Here is a 16,157-nt window from a genome sequence, read left to right on the forward strand (position 1 = left end):
ACCTCACCTGCTGTACCTCACCTGCTCTAATATACCTGCTGTACCTCACCTGCTCTAATATACCTGCTCTACCTCACCTGCTGTACCTCACCTGCTCTAATATACCTGCTCTACCTCACCTGCTCTAATATACCTGCTCTAACTCACCGAATCCATCTCATCTGCTTTAAGTCACCTGATGTATCACACCTGTTTGAGATCTACACTTGCAGAGCAGCATTTATTCAGAATCACACCTGTGCTGTAGCAAGTCGCTCTGTTTGGGTTTGTAGCTGCTTGCTAAGCTAATATTAAGTTAGGGGATCAAACACAGAACAAGGTTAATTTCTCATTTCTGTCCTTTCAGCTCCAGATGCTCCTTCCACTTCACTCCTTCCGAATTGAGTCATTATCACCTAATTTGTGCTTCAGTGAACCCGAAGCCAACATGTGAACAGAGCTGTTAGCATCCTAGCTAAGCCAATGCTAACCACCTCTACTCTTCTTCTCAGCTGCACTGTTTAACGTTTGGCAGTGGCTTGCACTGTGTCTGGTTATTTGGTAGCCATGTAAGACATTGTTTTATTTTGTGGAATAGTTTTTATGTGGAATCCAAAATCTTTTTCTGCACTCTGCCTCCACATCTACTCATCTGCGTTACACACGGACACTGTACTGCAGTGCTGCAGTGAGATTCAGCCAGTGCTAATCAATATTACTGCCTGATACTGGTAAATACTCTATTGATTGCGTAGGACACATGAAGCTGCACAGGACACACATGCATGTACACAAAACTGAGCACATGTTAAAACTGCAGCACAGGCCTGGGTCACTCCAGTTTTCAATACGTTTATACTTCAATCTGTGTGTACTGTACTCAGTGGTACTGAGTCCTCAGTTACACTACTAAGTTTAAAATGTCCTTTTCTTACATTTGGTTGCTCCATAGATCCATAAGTTGTGCATTAACAAGTAACAGCTAAGTATTGTGTACTTTAAATCGCTGGTAACCTGATCAGAACTGATCAGTAAACTTGCTGCCATGGAAACAAAACAACAGCAGAATTTATGTCAATCAGGGACAAGATTCTGACCAGTTTATGCTGAGATTCTGATCAATCAGTGACAGCTGACCAAATGATGACATCATAGTTGCGCTGCTACCATTTTGGTCAACAACTTCAACTTCACTCAGCAGTGCTGTGGTTGTACAACCCCAATTCCAGTGAAGTTGGGACGTTGTGTAAAACATGAATAAAAACAGAAAACGATGATCTGCAAATCCTTTTCAACCGATATTCAACTGAATCCACTACAAAAACGAGATATTTAATGTTCAAACTGATAAACTTTATTGTTTTTTGCAAATATTCACTCATTTTGAATTTGATGCCTGCAACACGTTCCAGAGAAGTTGGGACAGGGGCGTGTTTCCCACTGTGTTACATCACCTTTCCTTTAACACTCAGTAAGCGTTTGGGAACTGAGGACACTGATTGTTGAAGCTTTGTAGGTGGAATTCTTTCCCATTCCTGCTTGATGTCCAGCTTCAGCTGCTCAGCAGTCCGGGGTCTCCGCTGCCGTATTTTGAGCTTCATAATGTGCCACACATTTTCAATGGGAGACGGTCTGGACTGCAGGCAGGTCAGTCTAGTACCCGCACTCTTTTACTACGAAGCCACGCTGTTGGAACACGTGCAGAATGTGGCTCGGCATCGTCTTGCTGAAATAAGCAGGACGTCCCTGAAAAAGACGCTGCTTGGATGGCAGCAGATGTTGCTCCAAAACCTGTATGTACCTTTCAGCATTAATGGGGCCTTCACAGATGTGCAGGTTACCCCTGCCATGGGCACTAACACCCCCCCACACCATCAGAGATGCTGGCTTTAGAACTTTTTAAATGTGGACGCGTCAGACCACAGGACACTTTTCCACTCTGCGTCAGTCCATCTCAGATGAGCTCGGGCCCAGAGAAGCCGGCGGCGTTTCTGGGTGGTGTTGATATGTGGCTTCGCTTTGCATGGCAGAGTTTTAACCTGCACTTGTAGACGGAGCACGAACTGAGTTCACTGACAGTAGTTTTCCGAAGTGTTCCTGAGCCCATGTGGGAATATCCGTTACAGAATGATGTGGGTTTTTAATGCAGAGCCGCCTGAGAGGTCGAAGGTCACGGGCGTTCAATGAAATGAATTCAAACGAAAGCTGAAATCTAAACAGCTGAGATTTCACGCTGCGTTATTGGTGCCCTGTCCCAAACCGTATACTCGATCACTAAATAGTGTGTAAAATAGTGCATATCCCATTAGAAGTGCTCTCATTAGTGCAGTAGGTGAAGTGTGTGGTTTGGGATGTGGCATTAGCCAATGAAACGTGTTTAACAGCTGCACTGCTGTGCTGCAAGAGAAAGTTTGAGGCATTTCTTGATTAAGTAGCATTTATTGAGGTAAATTAATGCATTTATTAAGATGAGCTGTTGACTTCATATTCAGAGCTTTTTGTTTGAAACCTTTTCTGCGTTTAAGGTGCCTCACTGTAACTACAGATGCTTTTAAGGTGGAACAGAAAATTCAAATGAAAAGCTGATGAATAAGAAGCTGACTTCAGCTTTATATCTGTGTGTGAGTTAATTGTCTGAAACTCATCTAAAGTGTCCACGTATCCTTTCGTGTTTTTGTGGTCATTCTGGTTCGCTTTGTTGGTGTTTATCCACTTGCAGGGCTGTATCTGCAGTAACGGCGATGAGACGAGCTCTATCAGAGCACAGTTACGGCTCACCTACAAACATAGAGACGTGATCTTCTCAATGACACAAATAAATACTATGAATTAGCACTGAGCTTCTGGCCAGTCAGGTCCTCCCTCTCTCCCAACTCATGAGTAACTAGTGGAGTCTACACATATAGTATTTACACATATTTACACTTAAATACACTAATGCAGTACTGTCTATGGTGTATTAAAGTGCATGTGCACCATATGTATATAAATTAATATTTTATACACAGAGTAGAAGTTTATATGATTTTTACAAAGATTTCCCACAGCTAACACTGCTAGCCTCGACTCTCAGACAGTCTGTAGCACTGCCTCTGAAATGGAGTCAACTCTTATATTATTTCAGATTCAAGTCCAATCACTTCCACTGATGCCAATGACTCACCTCAGAAATGACACACTCCAAAATCCATTTTTAACACAATGCAGCAAGTTTTAAATAACAAAACCAGGCATTTTCGCTGATGGCCATAAAGGGGAATAATTGAGGTTTATAAAAAAATGGACAAACACAGCACAGATAGACGGACAGACAGAGTGGAAGTCTAAATCATTCTGTTCAGTTCCACAATGAGACCTTCTGGGAGCTGCTGTGGAGTTTAAAGCACTGCAGACTCTCAGCCGTATTCAACATCTGCACTGAAGGTGAGAGAGAGAGAGAGAGAGAGAGAGAGAGAGAGAAATGGAGATAGAGAGAGAGAGAGAGAGAGAGAGAGAGAGAGAGAGAGAGAAATGGAGATAGAGAGAGAGAGAGAGAGAGAGAGAGATGGATGAGAAAACGTATGCTTAACACTCACCACCAGGAGAATCTACCTCCTAGATAAACCTTCAACCAGCATGGATGGTCAAAAGCTAAACCAGCGTATGTTGTGTTTTGGAAGACCATGCATTAGTGACAAGCTAACCCAGAAGCAGACCAGCATAAACCGGCTTAGACCAGCATAAACCGGCTTAGACCAGCATAAACCGGCTTATACCAGCATAAACCGGCTTAGACCAGAATAAACCGGCTTAGACCAGCATAAACCGGCTTAGACCAGAATAAACCGGCTTAGACGAGCATAAACCGGCTTAGACCAACATAAACCGGCTTAGACCAGCATAGACCAGTAGGAACTAAAAAAATACTTCAGTCAGACTGAATGCCTAAAACTAGTTTCAACTAAACCAGATCAGGCTTTTAAGCTAAGAGGAACCTTTAGTCAGACTAAATGTGAAGTTGATCTAGAGCAAGATCAATCGCACAATTAATCTAAAGACTAAACCAGATCAAACCCAAAGTTAATCTAAAGACTAAACCAGATCAAACCCAAAGTTAATCTAAAGACTAAACCAGATCAAACCCAAAGCTAATCTAAAGACTAAGACAGATCAAACCCAAAGCTAATCTAAAGACTAAAACAGATCAATCCCAAAGCTAATCTAAAGACTAAAACAGATAAAACCCAAAGCTAATCTAAAGACTAAAACAGATAAAACCCAAAGCTAATCTAAAGACTAAAACAGATCAAACCCAAAGCTAATCTAAAGACTAAAACAGATCAATCCCAAAGCTAATCTAAAGACTAAAACAGATCAAACCCAAAGCTAATCTAAAGACTAAAACAGATCAAACCCAAAGCTAATCTAAAGACTAATACAGATAAAACCCAAAGCTAATCTAAAGACTAAAACAGATCAAACCCAAAGCTAATCTAAAGACTAAAACAGGTCAAAGCCAAAGCTAATCTAAAGACTAAAACAGATAAAACCCAAAGCTAATCTAAAGACTAATACAGATCAAACCCAAAGCTAATCTAAAGACTAAAACAGATAAAACCCAAAGCTAATCTAAAGACTAAAACAGATAAAACCCAAAGCTAATCTAAAGACTAATACAGATCAAACCCAAAGCTAATCTAAAGACTAAAACAGATCAAACCCAAAACTAATCTAAAGACTAAAACAGATCAAACCCAAAGCTAATCTAAAGACTAAACCAGATCAAACCCAAAGCTAATCTAAAGACTAAAACAGAACAAACCCAAAGCTAATCTAAAGACTAAAACAGATCAAACCCAAAGCGAATCTAAAGACTAATACAGATCAAACCCAAAGCGAATCTAAAGACTAAAACAGATCAAACCCAAAGCTAATCTAAAGACTAAAACAGATCAAACCCAAAGCTAATCTAAAGACTAAAACAGATCAAACCCAAAGCTATTCTAAAGACTAAAACAGATCAAACCCAAAGCTAATCTAAAGACTAAAACAGAACAAACCCAAAGCTAATCTAAAGACTAAAACAGATCAAACCCAAAACTAATCTAAAGACTAAAACAGATAAAACCCAAAGCTAATCTAAAGACTAAAACAGATCAAACCCAAAGCTATTCTAAAGACTAAAACAGATCAAACCCAAAGCTAATCTAAAGACTAAAACAGAACAAACCCAAAGCTAATCTAAAGACTAAAACAGATCAAACCCAAAGCTAATCTAAAGACTAAAACAGATCAAACCCAAAGCTAATCTAAAGACTAAAACAGATCAAACCCAAAGTTAATCTAAAGACTAATACAGATCAAACGCAAAACTAATCTAAAGACTAAAACAGATCAAACCCAAAGCTAATCTAAAGACTAAAACAGATCAAACCCAAAGCTAATCTAAAGACTAAAACAGAACAAACCCAAAGCTAATCTAAAGACTAAAACAGATCAAACCCAAAGCTAATCTAAAGACTAAAACAGATCAAACCCAAAGCTAATCTAAAGACTAAAACAAATAAAACCCAAAGCTAATCTAAAGACTGAACCAGATCAAACCCAAAGCCAATCTAAAGACTAAACCAGATCAAACCCAAAGCTAATCTAAAGACTAAAACAGATCAAACCCAAAGCCAATCTAAAGACTAAAACAAATCAAACCCAAAGCTAATCTAAAGATTTATACAGATCAAACACAAAGCTAATCTAAAGACTAATACAGATCAAACCCAAAGCTAATCTAAAGACTAAAACAGATCAAACCCAAATCTAATCTAAAGACTAAAACAAATAAAACCCAAAGCTAATCTAAAGACTAAAACAGATCAAACCCAAAGGTAATCTAAAGACTAAAACAGATCAAACCCAAAGCTAATCTAAAGACTAAAACAAATAAAACCCAAAGCTAATCTAAAGACTAAAACAAATAAAACCCAAAGCTACTCTAAACACTAAGACAGATCAAACCCAAAGCTAATCTAAAGACTAAAACAGATCAAACCCAAAGCTAATCTAAAGACTAAAACAGATAAAACCCAAAGCTAATCTAAACACTAAGACAGATCAAACCCAAAGCTAATCTAAAGACTAAAACAGATCAAACCCAAAGCTAATCTAAAAACTAAAACAGATCAAACCCAAAGCTAATCTAAAGACTAAAACAGATAAAACCCAAAGCTAATCTAAAGACTAATACAGATCAAACCCAAAGCTAATCTAAAGACTAAAACAGATCAAACCCAAAGCTAATCTAAAGACTAAAACAGATCAAACCCAAAGCTATTCTAAAGACTAAAACAGATCAAACCCAAAGCTAATCTAAAGACTAAAACAGAACAAACCCAAAGCTAATCTAAAGACTAAAACAGATCAAACCCAAAACTAATCTAAAGACTAAAACAGATCAAACCCAAAGCTAATCTAAAGACTAAAACAGATCAAACCCAAAGCTAATCTACAGACTAAAACAGATCAAACCCAAAGCTAATCTAAAGACTAAACCAGATAAAACCCAAAGCTAATCTAAAGACTAAAACAGATCAAACCCAAAGCTAATCTAAAGACTAAAACAGATAAAACCCAAAGCTAATCTAAAGACTAATACAGATCAAACCCAAAGCTAATCTAAAGACTAAACCAGATCAAACCCAAAGCTAATCTAAAGACTAAAACAGATCAAACCCAAAGCTAATCTAAAGACTAAAACAAATCAAACCCAAAGCTAATCTAAAGACCAAAACAGATCAAACCCAAAGCTAATCTAAAGACTAAACCAGATCAAACCCAAAGCTAATCTAAAGACTAAAACAAATCAAACCCAAAGCTAATCTAAAGATTAAAACAGATCAAACCCAAAGCTAATCTAAAGACTAAAACAGGTTAAAGCCAAAGCTAATCTAAAGACTAAAACAGATCAAACCCAAAGCTAATCTAAAGATTAAAACAGATCAAACCCAAAGCTAATCTAAAGACTAAAACAGATCAAACCCAAAGCTAATCTAAAGACTAAAACAAATCAAACCCAAAGCTAATCTAAAGATTAAAACAGATCAAACCCAAAGCTAATCTAAAGACTAAAACAAATCAAACCCAAAGCTAATCTAAAGACTAATACAGATCAAACCCAAAGCTAATCTAAAGACTAAAACAGATCAAACCCAAAGCTAATCTAAAGACTAAAACAAATCAAACCCAAAGCTAATCTAAAGATTAAAACAGATCAAACCCAAAGCTAATCTAAAGACTAAAACAGATAAAACCCAAAGCTAATCTAAAGACTAATACAGATCAAACCCAAAGCTAATCTAAAGACTAAACCAGATCAAACCCAAAGCTAATCTAAAGACTAAAACAGATCAAACCCAAAGCTAATCTAAAGACTAAAACAAATCAAACCCAAAGCTATTCTAAAGATTAAAACAGATCAAACCCAAAGCTAATCTAAAGACTAAAACAGGTCAAAGCCAAAGCTAATCTAAAGACTAAAACAGATCAAACCCAAAGCTAATCTAAAGATTAAAACAGATCAAACCCAAAGCTAATCTAAAGACTAAAACAGATCAAACCCAAAGCTAATCTAAAGACTAAAACAAATCAAACCCAAAGCTAATCTAAAGATTAAAACAGATCAAACCCAAAGCTAATCTAAAGATTTAAACAGATCAAACACAAAGCTAATCTAAAGACTAATACAGATCAAACCCAAAGCTAATCTAAAGACTAAAACAGATCAAACCCAAATCTAATCTAAAGACTAAAACAAATAAACCCAAAGCTAATCTAAAGACTAAAACAGATCAAGCCCAAAGGTAATCTAAAGACTAAAACAGATCAAACCCAAAGCTAATCTAAAGACTAAAACAGATCAAACCCAAAGCTAATCTAAAGACTAAAACAAATAAAACCCAAAGCTAATCTAAAGACTAAAACAGATCAAACCCAAAGCTAATCTAAAGACTAAAACAGATCAAACCCAAAGCTAATCTAAAGACTAAAACAGATCAAACCCAAATCTAATCTAAAGACTAAAACAGATCAAACCCAAAGCTAATCTAAAGACTAAAACAGATCAAACCCAAAGCTAATCTAAAGACTAAAACAGATCAAACCCAAAGCTAATCTAAAGACTAAAACAGATCAAATCCAAAGCTAATCTAAAGACTAAAACAGATCAAACCCAAAGCTAATCTAAAGCCTAAAACAGATCAAACCCAAAGCTACTCTAAAGACTAAAACAGATCAAACCCAAAGCTAATCTAAAGACTAATACAGATCAAACCCAAAGCTAATCTAAAGACTAAAACAGATCAAACCCAAAGCTAATCTAAAGACTAATACAGATCAAACCCAAAGCTAAACTAAAGACTAAACCAGATCAAACCCAAAGCTAATCTAAAGACTAAAACAGATCAAACCCAAAGCTAATCTAAAGACTAAAACAAATCAAACCCAAAGCTAATCTAAAGACTAAAACAGATCAAACCCAAAGCTAATCTAAAGACTAAAACAAATCAAACCCAAAGCTAATCTAAAGATTAAAACAGATCAAACCCAAAGCTAATCTAAAGATTTATACAGATCAAACACAAAGCTAATCTAAAGACTAATACAGATCAAACCCAAAGCTAATCTAAAGACTAAAACAGATCAAACCCAAATCTAATCTAAAGACTAAAACAAATAAAACCCAAAGCTAATCTAAAGACTAAAACAGATCAAGCCCAAAGGTAATCTAAAGACTAAAACAGATCAAACCCAAAGCTAATCTAAAGACTAAAACAGATCAAACCCAAAGCTAATCTAAAGAGTAAAACAAATAAAACCCAAAGCTAATCTAAAGACTAAAACAGATCAAACCCAAAGCTAATCTAAAGACTAAAACAGATCAAACCCAAATCTAATCTAAAGACTAAAACAGATCAAACCCAAAGCTAATCTAAAGACTAAAACAGATCAAACCCAAAGCTAATCTAAAGACTAAAACAGATCAAACCCAAAGCTAATCTAAAGACTAAAACAGATCAAATCCAAAGCTAATCTAAAGACTAAAACAGATCAAACCCAAAGCTAATCTAAAGCCTAAAACAGATCAAACCCAAAGCTACTCTAAAGACTAAAACAGATCAAACCCAAAGCTAATCTAAAGACTAATACAGATCAAACCCAAAGCTAATCTAGAGACTAAACCAGATCAAACCCAAAGCGAATCTAAAGACTAAACCAGATCAAACCCAAAGCTAATCTAAAGACTAATACAGATCAAACCCAAAGCTAATCTAAAGACTAAAACAGATCAAACCCAAAGCTAATCTAAAGACTAAAACAAATAAAACCCAAAGCTACTCTAAACACTAAGACAGATCAAACCCAAAGCTAATCTAAAGACTAAAACAGATCAAACCCAAAGCTAATCTAAAGACTAAAACAGATAAAACCCAAAGCTAATCTAAACACTAAGACAGATCAAACCCAAAGCTAATCTAAAGACTAAAACAGATCAAACCCAAAGCTAATCTAAAAACTAAAACAGATCAAACCCAAAGCTAATCTAAAGACTAAAACAGATAAAACCCAAAGCTAATCTAAAGACTAATACAGATCAAACCCAAAGCTAATCTAAAGACTAATACAGATCAAACCCAAAGCTAATTTAAAGACTAAAACAGATCAAACCCAAAGATAATCTAAAGATTAAACCAGATAAAACCCAAAGCTAATCTAAAGACTAAAACAGATCAAACCCAAAGCTAATCTAAAGACTAATACAGATCAAACCCAAAGCTAATCTAAAGACTAAAACAGATCAAACCCAAAGCTAATCTAAAGACTAATACAGATCAAACCCAAAGCTAATCTAAAGACTAAAACAGATCAAACCCAAAGCTAATCTAAAGACTAAAACAGATCAAACCCAAAGCTAATCTACAGACTAAAACAGATCAAACCCAAAGCTAATCTAAAGACTAAACCAGATAAAACCCAAAGCTAATCTAAAGACTAAAACAGATCAAACCCAAAGCTAATCTAAAGACTAAAACAGATAAAACCCAAAGCTAATCTAAAGACTAATACAGATCAAACCCAAAGCTAATCTAAAGACTAAACCAGATCAAACCCAAAGCTAATCTAAAGACTAAAACAGATCAAACCCAAAGCTAATCTAAAGACTAAAACAAATCAAACCCAAAGCTAATCTAAAGACCAAAACAGATCAAACCCAAAGCTAATCTAAAGACTAAAACAAATCAAACCCAAAGCTAATCTAAAGATTAAAACAGATCAAACCCAAAGCTAATCTAAAGACTAAAACAGATAAAACCCAAAGCTAATCTAAAGACTAATACAGATCAAACCCAAAGCTAATCTAAAGACTAAACCAGATCAAACCCAAAGCTAATCTAAAGACTAAAACAAATCAAACCCAAAGCTAATCTAAAGATTAAAACAGATCAAACTCAAAGCTAATCTAAAGACTAAAACAGGTCAAAGCCAAAGCTAATCTAAAGACTAAAACAGATCAAACCCAAAGCTAATCTAAAGATTAAAACAGATCAAACCCAAAGCTAATCTAAAGACTAAAACAGATCAAACCCAAAGCTAATCTAAAGACTAAAACAAATCAAACCCAAAGCTAATCTAAAGATTAAAACAGATCAAACCCAAAGCTAATCTAAAGACTAAAACAAATCAAACCCAAAGCTAATCTAAAGACTAATACAGATCAAACCCAAAGCTAATCTAAAGACTAAAACAGATCAAACCCAAAGCTAATCTAAAGACTAAAACAAATCAAACCCAAAGCTAATCTAAAGATTAAAACAGATCAAACCCAAAGCTAATCTAAAGACTAAAACAGATAAAACCCAAAGCTAATCTAAAGACTAATACAGATCAAACCCAAAGCTAATCTAAAGACTAAACCAGATCAAACCCAAAGCTAATCTAAAGACTAAAACAGATCAAACCCAAAGCTAATCTAAAGACTAAAACAAATCAAACCCAAAGCTATTCTAAAGATTAAAACAGATCAAACCCAAAGCTAATCTAAAGACTAAAACAGGTCAAAGCCAAAGCTAATCTAAAGACTAAAACAGATCAAACCCAAAGCTAATCTAAAGATTAAAACAGATCAAACCCAAAGCTAATCTAAAGACTAAAACAGATCAAACCCAAAGCTAATCTAAAGACTAAAACAAATCAAACCCAAAGCTAATCTAAAGATTAAAACAGATCAAACCCAAAGCTAATCTAAAGATTTAAACAGATCAAACACAAAGCTAATCTAAAGACTAATACAGATCAAACCCAAAGCTATTCTAAAGACTAAAACAGATCAAACCCAAATCTAATCTAAAGACTAAAACAAATAAAACCCAAAGCTAATCTAAAGACTAAAACAGATCAAGCCCAAAGGTAATCTAAAGACTAAAACAGATCAAACCCAAAGCTAATCTAAAGACTAAAACAGATCAAACCCAAAGCTAATCTAAAGACTAAAACAAATAAAACCCAAAGCTAATCTAAAGACTAAAACAGATCAAACCCAAAGCTAATCTAAAGACTAAAACAGATCAAACCCAAATCTAATCTAAAGACTAAAACAGATCAAACCCAAAGCTAATCTACAGACTAAAACAGATCAAACCCAAAGCTAATCTAAAGACTAAAACAGATCAAATCCAAAGCTAATCTAAAGACTAAAACAGATCAAACCCAAAGCTAATCTAAAGCCTAAAACAGATCAAACCCAAAGCTACTCTAAAGACTAAAACAGATCAAACCCAAAGCTAATCTAAAGACTAATACAGATCAAACCCAAAGCTAATCTAGAGACTAAACCAGATCAAACCCAAAGCGAATCTAAAGACTAAACCAGATCAAACCCAAAGCTAATCTAAAGACTAATACAGATCAAACCCAAAGCTACTCTAAAGACTAAAACAAATAAAACCCAAAGCTACTCTAAACACTAAGACAGATCAAACCCAAAGCTAATCTAAAGACTAAAACAGATCAAACCCAAAGCTAATCTAAAGACTAAAACAGATCAAACCCAAAGCTAATCTAAAGACTAAAACAGATAAAACCCAAAGCTAATCTAAACACTAAGACAGATCAAACCCAAAGCTAATCTAAAGACTAAAACAGATCAAACCCAAAGCTAATCTAAAGACTAAAACAGATCAAACCCAAAGCTAATCTAAAGACTAAAACAGATAAAACCCAAAGCTAATCTAAAGACTAATACAGATCAAACCCAAAGCTAATCTAAAGACTAATACAGATCAAACCCAAAGCTAATCTAAAGACTAAAACAGATCAAACCCAAAGCTAATCTAAAGACTAAACCAGATAAAACCCAAAGCTAATCTAAAGACTAAAACAGATCAAACCCAAAGCTAATCTAAAGACTAATACAGATCAAACCCAAAGCTAATCTAAAGACTAAAACAGATCAAACCCAAAGCTAATCTAAAGACTAAAACAGATCAAACCCAAAGCTAATCTACAGACTAAAACAGATCAAACCCAAAGCTAATCTAAAGACTAAACCAGATATAACCCAAAGCTAATCTAAAGACTAAAACAGATCAAACCCAAAGCTAATCTAAAGACTAAAACAGATAAAACCCAAAGCTAATCTAAAGACTAATACAGATCAAACCCAAAGCTAATCTAAAGACTAAACCAGATCAAACCCAAAGCTAATCTAAAGACTAAAACAGATCAAACCCAAAGCTAATCTAAAGACTAAAACAAATCAAACCCAAAGCTAATCTAAAGACTAAAACAGATCAAACCCAAAGCTAATCTAAAGACTAAAACAAATCAAACCCAAAGCTAATCTAAAGATTAAAACAGATCAAACCCAAAGCTAATCTAAAGACTAAAACAGATAAAACCCAAAGCTAATCTAAAGACTAATACAGATCAAACCCAAAGCTAATCTAAAGACTAAACCAGATCAAACCCAAAGCTAATCTAAAGACTAAAACAGATCAAACCCAAAGCTAATCTAAAGACTAAAACAAATCAAACCCAAAGCTAATCTAAAGATTAAAACAGATCAAACCCAAAGCTAATCTAAAGACTAAAACAGGTCAAAGCCAAAGCTAATCTAAAGACTAAAACAGATCAAACCCAAAGCTAATCTAAAGATTAAAACAGATCAAACCCAAAGCTAATCTAAAGACTAAAACAGATCAAACCCAAAGCTAATCTAAAGACTAAAACAAATCAAACCCAAAGCTAATCTAAAGATTAAAACAGATCAAACCCAAAGCTAATCTAAAGACTAAAACAAATCAAACCCAAAGCTAATCTAAAGATTAAAACAAATCAAACCCAAAGCTAATCTAAAGACTAAAACAGATCAAACCCAAATCTAATCTAAAGACTAAAACAGATCAAACCCAAAGCTAATCTAAAGACTAAAACAGATAAAACCCAAAGCTAATCTAAAGCCTAAAACAGATCAAACCCAAAGCTACTCTAAAGACTAAAACAGATCAAACCCAAAGCTAATCTAAAGATTAAAACAGATAAAACCCAAAGCTAATCTAAAGACTAAAACAGATCAAACCCAAAGCTAATCTAAAGACTAAACCAGATAAAACCCAAAGCTAATCTAAAGACTAAATTAGCGAGGGGTGTTCAGCTTTTCACAAATAATTTAAGGGATTATAAAATGATACATTGATCATATAATCTGCAGTTTGAGGTTGGACCAAGGCCTAACTCAGGTCTAACCCTAACATCTCCAGCCAGTCCTTCTACTGGTCTTCATTAGAATGCAGTCCCTCTCCACACAGACTTGTTTGCAAATGGATGTCAAATTCCCACCCGAGTCCTGCTGAAGGAGCAATTCTCATAAAGCAGAAGAGAGAATAAGGGGATGAAAAGAGATTTCAGGACGTTTCATCAGATGGGCTGCTCAGGGGTCAGGGCCACGCTGGGCGCTCATTATGAATCAGAATGGCTGGATGCTGCACTCCTCCTCCGCTGTCACTCAGCCCTTCACTTCTTACAGTGTCATACTATCATTCCGGAGGGTTGAATTGGCCTAATGATGGGACGGAGCAGGAGAACAGAACAGACAGCTCCCCCAACACCCCAACACACACACCCCTCCAGGCATCAGCTACACTGACACTACAGGAGCTCACTGAGAGCAGCACCATCATTAAATAATCAATGCACATTTAATAAGGGCTTCACTTACAGCACTACAGTACTGCAACAGATAGATAGATAGATAGATAGATAGATAGATAGATAGATAGATAGATAGATAGATAGATAGATAGATAGATAGATAGATAACTGATAAAGTGATAGATCGATCAATCACCTGGCAGACTGATAAATAGACAAATAGATAGACTGACTGATAAATTGATTAATAAATCACTTGATGGATAGATTGACTGATCTACAAGTGGATAGATAGATAGATAGATAGATAGATAGATAGATAGATAGATAGATAGATAGATTTGCATTTATATGTAATAAACATATTTATACATGCACAGTACTCAGAGCTGACAGGATGATGTACAGTGTACAGTACTAACAGTAATAACAGTAATAACAGTGATACAGTAATAACAGTAATATGTGCTGTTATTGTTATTGAATCGGTGCTGTTTTGCTGTACAGACTCACGCAGAGCTGTTTATCTCCCCTGATCTGCTCTATCAGCTGTAATATGTACAGGGCACTGTGCTCTACAGACAGAGCTGCTCTCAGAATGGTTCTGTCACTAGAACAGATCAGCACCGGGTTCTCTCATTCAGTGCCGTTACGCCGGAGCCCAGCTGGGTACAGTGTGTGTCACCATGGCAATAATTTCTGGAGCTCACAGGGGAAGCTGTGAGTTTCACACGTACATTCTGCCTCGCTCGCCCGGCTGTGCTCTCTCTTCTCTGACTAACGCAGAGCGAGAACGCTCAGCAGAACCTGATTAAAACACTCGGACTAGCTCTCCCAGGAGGGGGAGAAAAGGGTGTAGGGTGAGGGGACGGTGTTTCCCCCAGTAAATCCCACCATAATTCTACAGCCAGAGTGACGGAGTAAAAGGGCTGGAACGGTCCAGAAGCAGAAGGGACGGTCAGAAACAGACATTCGAGCAGCCACAGCGTCCGGAAGCCCAGCGTCACAGAGAACTGCGCACGCTTCTCAGACCATCCTCACACCAGCATGCAGAACCACTCAGCACCACACATCCTCGCTCAGATTCTCCTCTACCTTCCCGTCCCACACCTCCTCATCTCCCGCAGATGGACGGATGGAGGAACGCTGGGGAATCCTGCATCCAGAGGAGAAGAACCGGAGCAATCTGCAACCTGCTGTACTGAGGAAAACCCAGAGGGGGGAGGCGGCGGTGGGAAGGGGGGTAGTGGGGGGAGAAAAGCACTTACCTTATGGTCTGCATCTCCTGGTCACAAGCCTGGATGGATGAGGAGAAAAGAAGAAGAAAAACAGAAAGGAGTGAAACAGGCAGCACTGCTCTCTCACTGCTACTGATAGACCCTCACTGCACACTGCAACACTCACTCTACCTCTCTCTACCACTCTCTCGCTCTCTCTCAGCGTCTCTGCTCCCTCCCCATCTCTCTCTGTCTCTCTCAACACACATACACTCTCACTCCATCTCTTCTCTATCTTTCTAAGACTATACTGTCCTCTCTCTCTCTCTCTCCCTCTCTGTCTCTACTCCCTCCCCATCTTTATCACTCTTCTTTATCTCTCTGTCTTGCTCTCCCTCGCTCCCTCTCTTCTCTATTTCTCTGTCTCTACTCCCTCACCTTCCCTATCCCTTTCTTTTCCCTCTCTTCCTTTTCTCTCTCTCACTCCCCCCTCATTTCTCTCTTTCTTTCTCTCTCTCTCTACTAACCCTAACTCAGCTATATATCTCCCTTCTTTATCTCTATCTCTTCTCTATTTCTCTCTCTCTCTCTAAGACTCTCCTGCCTTCTCTCTCTCTCTCTCTCTCCCTCTCTCTCTCTCGTTGTCTCTACTCCCTTCCCTATCTTTATCGCTCTTCTTTATCTCTATCTCTGTCTTGCTCTCCCTCGCTCCCTCTCTTCTCTATTTCTGTCTTTACTGCCTTGCCTTCCCTATCCCTTTCTTTTCCCTCTCTTCCTTTTCTC

At 36.8% G+C, this 16,157-nt stretch overlaps 1 protein-coding gene across 2 annotated transcripts in view; it reads right to left on the minus strand.

The window, feature by feature from the left end:
- The window catches only part of si:dkey-174m14.3 (uncharacterized protein LOC563117 homolog), a 72,684-nt gene extending 56,981 nt beyond the window's left edge, over positions 1–15,703 (minus strand). The window contains exon 1 of one of the 2 annotated variants that reach the window (XM_017684689.2): positions 15,426–15,703. The gene's annotated coding sequence lies outside the window, so the exon portion shown is untranslated. Of the gene's footprint in view, positions 1–15,252; positions 15,374–15,425 lie in introns of those variants that run through there. The other variant, XM_037538105.1, reaches the window with a different exon arrangement.
- Positions 15,704–16,157: the final 454 nt, after the last annotated feature.

This window comes from Pygocentrus nattereri, chromosome 4 (genome assembly GCF_015220715.1).
Source record: "Pygocentrus nattereri isolate fPygNat1 chromosome 4, fPygNat1.pri, whole genome shotgun sequence".
NCBI classification, from domain to species: Eukaryota; Metazoa; Chordata; class Actinopteri; order Characiformes; family Serrasalmidae; genus Pygocentrus; species Pygocentrus nattereri.